Raw genomic sequence first — 8,352 nt, forward strand, 5'->3', positions numbered from 1 at the left:
TTCGGTAATGGAAAAGAAATGAGAGGGAATCATCATTAGTCGGTTAAGAACAAAAGAAGATTAATAGTGGGAAGACCCAACTATTGGAGTCTTCTTGGCCTTTGCCTTATCCCATCTGTCGATCATCTTTTGAATTCTCTCCTTTGTCAACAACTATTTCGGATGGAGGATGATACCCGAGTCGTGATAGTTGTAGAAGTGGTTGAACAAACCGCTCAGCTGTGGAGCGTAGCCGGTTTTCTTGGAGATGATCAACTTCTTCAGATTGTCGAAGATGATCCAGGCTTAGTTCACCATGGTTCCTTCGGTGATGGCAGTCATCATCTCGAAGATGCGTTGGGTGTAAGTTTGGAACTTGTCCCTGGCCAAGATGGACTTACTCAAGATCTCGCTAAAAACTTGGTATTCGTTAGCGAGAAGACTTTTGGGTCCCCAGGTGTTAACCGGGGTCAAAGTGCCGGAGAAGTGGTGTCTCATCTCTTCGATGAACACCGGAGAGTAGGTTAGGTCGGTGACTCCTTCAATTGGCAGCTCGCAAAAATTTGCGAAGTCTGCCGAACTGAACAAGCACGATTATCCATGGACTTGAGCAAAAATGATTTCTGGATGTATCACTCTTGTTGTTTCAAAGAACTCATTAACTAAGAGAGAGCAAGACATTTTTCTAGAAAATTTTTCTTAGAGAGATTTTTGTGATGAATAGTATTTTGAATTTGGATTAGATTAGCTACTTAAATAGCCAGCCGATGGAAGCATACTTAGAGATGTCATCATGTAATTATGATGAGGTTAACTTGTGTTAGTGTATAATGGTTATTTCAATGACAAAGTAATGACGGCAAAAGAAATTCATAATGACTTAGAAAATATGGAAGAAATGTTGGTCTTCCTCTTTTAGTGATAGACATGTGTCTTCACTTTGATGGAGGTATAGACTGTTTTTAATTTTTCATAGGCATAATCATCAAAGCATGCATAGAAACAGCGGTCATCTGTCCCAAGTTAGCGGAAAAATTCAGTTACCGAAATCATGATGCATTTTATCGGTTAGTTTTCCATGACTGGTTTTATCGAGATAACTTATTCCAGTGTGAGGAGATGTCGAGTTGAGTCGACATTTGTTCAGCTTTAAGGAATAAACTATCTGTTTTACTCAGGTCATTTGAACCACCCAATATATTACATGTGATTTGGTAGTGTGAATTTGTCAAGTTTAACTAGAGACATCTTTCCGGTTATCATTCCTAAGTGTTTAATTTCCTATTGAGGTATGGCTTGAGAAGCGTGAGCTTCTCCCTGAGCTCATGCCCCAGTTTTTCATAGGATTTGGATTTTTGAAAACATGTAATAACACTTAAGGTATAAGCTGTTTACTATCAGTAAGTCCCAAGATATTTCTGAAATAAGAGAACTTAGCTTTCTGTAGTGGCTTGGTGAAGATGTCAGCTACTTGTTGTTCGGTTGAGACATACTCCAGCCGAATGTGTTTCTGCTGGACATGTTCCCGGATGAAGTGGTGTCTGATATCAATATGCTTCGTTCTTGAGTGCAACACTAGATTGTATATAATCGTTATTGCACTAGTGTTGTCACAAAAGATTGGAGATTCTTTAGTAGTTATACCGAAATTCCTTAGTTGTTGTTGGATCTAGAGGAGTTGAGCACAACAGCTTCCGGCTGCTAGATACTTTGCCTCTACGGTTGAAGTGGCAACTGAGGTTTTCTTTTTGCTATACCAAGAGACGAGCCAATCTCCCAGAAACTGGTATGTTCCGCTCGTGCTCTTTCGGTCAATTTTGTAGCCTGCATAGTCTACATCAGAGTAACTTATTAGGTTAAAACTTGAGTCTTTTGGGTACCATAGTCCCACGTCTTGAGTTCCTTTTAGATATTTCAGAATCCTCTTAGCCGCGATATAATGTGACTGTTTTGGATTGGCTTAGAATCTTCCGTATACTCCGACCGCGAACAGGATGTCCGGTCGGCTGGCTGTTAGATAGAGAAGTGATCCGATGATCCCTCAGTAGGCTGTTATATCTACCCCTTGACCGTCCTCGTCTTTGTCTAGTTTTACTAATGAGCTCATTGGAGTGGCCGCTTCGGCACAAGTTTCCATTCCGAATTTCTTAAGCAGTTCGGCTGTATATTTAGGCTGACTAATGAATGTTCCGGTATTAACTTTGAGAATTTGTTATATAATTTAGGATCGATTGATCCGAAAATGATATCATCCACATATATTTGAACAAGTAAAAATGTGTTCCTTTTTCTTAAATTTAAAAAGTGTTTTGTCAACTGAACCTATTGTAAATTTGTGAACAAATAGGAATTCGGTTAAAGTGTCATACCAGGCTCTTGGAGACTATTTTAAACCATAAAGGGTTTTATCAAGCCGGTATACATGACTTATTAGTTCCGGATTTTTAAAACCGGGAGGTTGTTCAACATACACTTCTTCACTTAGTTTACCATTTAGAAAAGCACTTTTGTAATCCATTTGAAAAACTTTAAAATTTTTGAAAGCCGTAAATGCCAAAAATATTCTAATGGCTTCAAGTCTAGCCACAGGAGCATATGCTTTACTTACGACTGAGTAGCCCAACATTATTCCTTCATCGGATTTGGAATCAAACGCGGTCAAATATCTTCTGTCGTTGATGTGAGCATAACACTTACAGCCAAAGATCCTAAGATACCGGATGTTAGGAACTTTGTCATGGTATATTTCAAATGGTGTTTTAGTAAAAAGTTTGATAATTAAAGACCGGTTTTGAGTGTAGCATGTAGTATTGATAGCTTCGGCCCAAAATTTTTGAGCAATACCCGAATCGGCTATCCAAGACCTTGCGGCTTCCTTGAGAGTTCGGTTTCTTCTCTCAGCCAGGCCGTTTTGTTGAGGTGTTCTAGCACTAGACAACTCGTGCCCAATCCCAGAATCATCAAGAAAAGTAGTTAATGTAATGTTTGTGAATTCGGTTCCTCTATCACTTTTGATCCGGTTAACTCGGATAGATTTCTCATTTTGTATCCTTAAAAGTAACTTGATCAGGTTCGGTGTAGCTTGATTTTTAGAGGCTAAAAATATTACCCAAATAAATTTAAAGTAATAATAAACAACTACCTTGGTATAATGCATTTCTCCTAGGCTTGTGACCCTAACCGGTCCAAACAGGTCCATATGCAGTAATTCTGAGCACCGTTCGGATTAAAAATTCCTTTGCTTTTAAAAAATGACTTTATTTGTTTTCCCATTTGACATGCATCACATACTTTATCTTTGGAAAATGTGATGTTTGGAATGCCATGAACCAATTCCTTAGAACATATGAAGCTTAAAGTCTTGAAATTTAGATGGTTTAGCCGTTTGTTCCAGAGCCAGTTCGGATCATTTCTAGCTATCATACAAACCGGGTTTTCAATCTTGGTTTTCCAATCTACTTTGTAAATGTTTCCTATTCTATTTCCAGTTAATAGAGTGTCACCTTGATGATTTTTAACTAAACATGCATGTTTATGAAATTCAACTGTGTATCCTATGTCGCACATTTGACTAATGCTTAATAGATTGAAGTGCAAGTTTTCTACTAAAAGCACAAATTTTTTATAGACAGATTACCATGGACAATCTTACCCTTGACCACGACTCTACCTTTTGAGTTGTCGCCGAAAGTTATCATTGCTCTGGCTTCATGAATGATATCAGCTAGTAGTCCACTGTTTCTGGTCATGTGTCTTGAACACCCGCTGTCTAAGTACCATTCTGAATTTTCTAACTGCTTGCTCCTCCTGACCTGAAAAAAATAAATATTTACACATTTCTGGTACCCACATTCAATTGGGTCCGTGGTTGATTAGTCCCTTAGGGATCCAGACTTTAATAAGTCGGATAACTTTCCCAGAAATAGCTCTAATTGTTTTACCATTTTTCGGCTTCTCATCTTTTTGTCTGACTATGAGTGCCTTATATTGTGGTGGTGGAGAATATTGATCAGTTCTTAGTGAACGTGTATTAGTTTGCTTACTTGCTGGTCGGTTGACTTTCCTTCTCTCAGGATGAAGCCATTTTTCCGAGTCGGTTGGATTTACATATTTTATTTCATTTTCCGGTATGAAGTCACGTTCTGCCTCATTGCCGGTTGAAGAGTTCTTGACAAATCTTACAAAGGGAAAACTGTCTTTTGTGAGTTTCATCCCGTTGGAAGAGTTCCGGTTGGCGGATTGGTTGTTCTTGTATCCAAGACCAAATTTGCATTTGGGATGTCGTTGATATTTTGACATCTGACTCACCGCTTCACTAGATCTTTTCCAAGCAGCCGTGACATATTTGGTTCTCTCATTTTCTTTGGTTAGTGGTTGAACTGTCTCCTTGAGCTTCTCATTCTCGAAGAATAGTCCAACCGGTTCATATATCGTGGTTTCGCTTAGTTCACCAACGGTACCACTTGACTCTCTAGTTTCATGGATTGTCTGAGTCGGTATAAAGACAGACAGGTTTCTGAACTCATCGACCATGTCGTTGAGTGCAGTAACTAAGTTTTTTTTAGTAAATTCTTTAGAGAAAAAGTCAAATACCTCTTCTTCATGTGCCATGAAGCAAGTAACTCTTTCTTCGTCATTTTCGGTGTCAGAGTAGGCATAGTCGCTTCCACCGTCATATTCTATGAGTGCCTTGTGGATCTCATTTCCTTCGCCGGTTTCGGTTCGCTGCCGGTCATTCCTTTGATATTCATTTATTTGGTTGTCGTTTCTTTGTTAGTCGTTTCTCTGGTAGTTATTTACTGGTTTCCGGTCATCTCGTCTTGGCCTTCTGCATTCCGACCTGTAATGACCAAAACCGTCACAGTTAAAACATCTTACAATGGATTTGTTGGCATAATTATACTTGTAGTTGTTGTTAGATGGTTGATTCTTCTTCATTAATCTCCCGAATTTTTGTGCTAGCATGGCAATCACGTCTTCACTAATCTGATCAGCACTTTTGACGGGAGTCGGAGCGGCTGATATAGGAACCGCTGGTTCCACCGATGTCACCAGAGCTCTGGTTGCGGTTGATGTTGCTGCTTCATCTTCGATCCGAGATTTCATCTCGAATTCATAAGCTTTCAGGTCCTCAAACACATCGTGCAGCTTCATCTGCCCGAGATTCCTTGATTCCCTCATCACCATGGTTTTTATTTTTCATGCACTTGGTAGTGATCTCAATGCTTTCACAATGATCTCCCGGTTTTCATATCTCTTCCCAAGTGTGTACAGCTCGTTGACCACGCTAGTGAACCTGTCACTAAATTCCCTCTTGTTTTCTCCCGGCCTCATCTTGATGTTCTCATACTTTTGAGTTGCCACCAAGATTTTGTTTTCCTTAGTCCTTTCGTTTCCTTCATGGATCTGAATGATAGTTTATCAGGCTTCCTTTGCACTTTGACAGTCTCTGATTTTGTTGAACGTATTTTCGTCCACAGCTTTGAAAATGTGTCTCATGCAATGGTTGTCCAGGTTACTTCTTCTATCTATAGCCGTCCATGCTCCGCTTTCTTTTTCAATCTTTATCGGTTCTTCCTTTAGGATGGTTTTCATCTCATTATCCAAAGTTATCAAATGTAGATACATATGAACCTTCCAGCCGCTAAACGCTTCACTGCTTAACATCGATGATTTATCGTTGTGGGTCATGCATCCCATCTTTTTTCGGTTGTTTGAGTGTTAAGATTCCTGCTCTGATTCCACTTGTTAGGATCGGGATCGCCGATAGAGGATCGGGGTCCGGCTAAAGGAGATCGCTTACACAACAACACACACAAATTGACACTAATCCGGTTAAAGACTAGAACCGCTCTTAACACTACACAGATTTGTCACAGACTCTTGAACCGAGTTCAAGTGCGGAAATGTCTGTTTCAATCTGAAGCAACTCACACAATTCGGTTTGGAAGGTATTTAGAAGGAGTCGGTTAAAGTGGAGAGAATGACCGGTTTAGTTTGAGTGAATGATAATTTGGTTTGGTTAGCGTAAGTGAGCCGGAAAGTAAAATAAAAAAAAAAACAAAACAGATTTTATGAATGTTTGGAGCAAACTCTCTTACGTCACCCCTTTTCTCAAATAGTGAGAATGATATTCACTAACTGGAATATTCCACAAACAAACACTCACTCCGATCGAGTCTTATTTACTGCTCGTCGGTTACACCACTCACACAGTGATGTAATACTTTTACACAAGATAAAATACACAGATTTCTTTTACAACAGTTTAACTTTGACAATAGAATAGCTATATCAACTCAGGATGTTCTTAAGGCTTGATTATATGAAAAGCTCAGTCGATTCTTGCTCGCGCGCGTTGTGTGTTTTTTTCTCTACTGTTCTTGGCTTCCTTTATATAGAGAATATGGCAACGGTCATATTTCTCTCTCTTCTATTGATTGGTCAGCCGAACCGGTCAGGTTTAGGTGGCGTGTACACTTTGTTATTTTGGACATCTGATAGACATGCATTAGCCGACCGCCTGTTTCAGAAGATTACTTGTGATCTTGGATAATTAATCATCATTGCTTTTGTTGCATGTTTCTGACTCGGATCACGGATCATTCTGATGTTCATTTCTAAGAGATTCATTACATCATCTTTCACAGATTTCATCAATTTGAGTATTTTCCCGTTGGCCTTAAGATATTCGATTTTTGAGCCGACCGGAAAGGATGCTTAATCCGACTTTTCATTTTAGCCGATCCGGTTTAGGGAAGTAGTACCGATTTTCTTGATTGTTCGGATTTCTTTGAGACAGAGTGTCTCAACCGATCTGGTGCGGTACCTGCAAAAGGAATTCTGAGACAGGTTAAGTTTTTTTTCCGGTTAAAATTAACTTACTTAATTTTTCTAACATAACTTTAAAGTATTACATATCTCTAATTAATTTATAAAATATTATACATAATTAAAAAATAAATTGAATATTTTTAACTATTAGAAACTCAACTTCAAATATATTAACAAAATAAAATTATTTAGAAAAAATAAGGAACACTAAATTGTAGCTCTCCCTCTCAAGTATTTATATTATGACTTTTTTTCTTGCCAAAATTGTGTTACTTTTGTCAAATTTTTACTTGAAAAAAAGATACTAAGATCATGTAAAAACAGTTTTAAGAAAAAATATTGAAAATCTCAGTTATATAGGTCAAGAATGCAATTTTTATACATAATATTATTATAAATAACAATAAACAATAATTCATAAATAACAATTAAATATATATTTTACCATTACAATAATTTTATTTATATATTATTACAAATTGCTTCTAATTAATTAACTAATCAACAATATACATAATCCTATCACTAATTAAATGTTGTAGACAATAACCACTTTGGACGTTGATCTTCAAAGGATACATCCCTGAGATGTTATATATATGTAGCATTTTGTCTAATCTAATCTGAATCCTATCTGAAGTTGCAACTTCATCTATTAGGCAAATAATATGAATAAAGAAGAATCTTAATGTCTAAGGATATTGCGTTATAAGAATCGTTTGCAAGAGTTGATGCAGAAATCAAACTTGGTAATGAACCTGTATCACCAGAAGAATGAAACAATTATTAAGATATCAACAAAATAAAATCGAAAATACATGATTCAAAAATGATTCAATGCAAACTTACATCACTGCACCACCGCTAATTGATAAAATAACGCAATTGGGGATTGTTTTATCTCAAAACCTTTTAAACTATATAAACCATGATAGACATCCTAGACATAAACTTCTTTAGCAAATAGGCTTACATGATATTTTAATATTGACATAACAGAAAGAAAAAAAAGTGAGAGATCGAAAGTGTGGTGGGTATGAATAGGAGAAAACGGCAAGAGATCTGACTACAACCAGAATATGAGAAGACGGGCAGAGATCCAAACCATTGGAGGAAGAGAATAAGACGGCTAGAGATCAGAACAACGTTAGGAATATGAAAAGACAACCACAGATAAGAAGAAGAAAAATCAATGTGAAGTTTTCATTTGGGTTTGTGTCCCTTTTATAATAGGAGAGAAGATTGGAAATACAAGAAATAGAAAAACGGCGGCACAAGAGAAAAAGAAAAAAAATTAGGGTAAAATCATTTTGAAATTTACTTAGGCCTTGCATCATTTTATAAATAAATATTCGGCCCAATATATATTTGGGCTAAACTTTGAGCTATGTTTTTCCCTGTCTATTTTAATTAATGTTTCATAATTTATTTTAATTAATGTTTACATATTCCTTTTGTCTCCCAAGTCTAGCTCCGTGTTCAAGTTTTCAAAGCCCACGAAGTATGTACCTCTAGTCCAGTCTAATGTTAAGGCTATTT

General features: G+C 37.2%; 1 long non-coding RNA gene across 1 annotated transcript; it reads right to left on the bottom strand.

Annotated features, from left to right (window-relative positions):
- Positions 1 to 7,260: 7,260 nt before the first annotated feature.
- On the bottom strand, positions 7,261 to 7,872 carry LOC124933657. The gene is made up of 2 exons (XR_007099026.1): positions 7,663 to 7,872; positions 7,261 to 7,571 (listed from the first exon to the last, which is right to left on the bottom strand). It is a non-coding gene; the product is annotated as an uncharacterized LOC124933657 (long non-coding RNA).
- Positions 7,873 to 8,352: the final 480 nt, after the last annotated feature.

This window comes from Impatiens glandulifera, chromosome 4 (genome assembly GCF_907164915.1).
Source record: "Impatiens glandulifera chromosome 4, dImpGla2.1, whole genome shotgun sequence".
Taxonomy (NCBI): domain Eukaryota; kingdom Viridiplantae; phylum Streptophyta; class Magnoliopsida; order Ericales; family Balsaminaceae; genus Impatiens; species Impatiens glandulifera.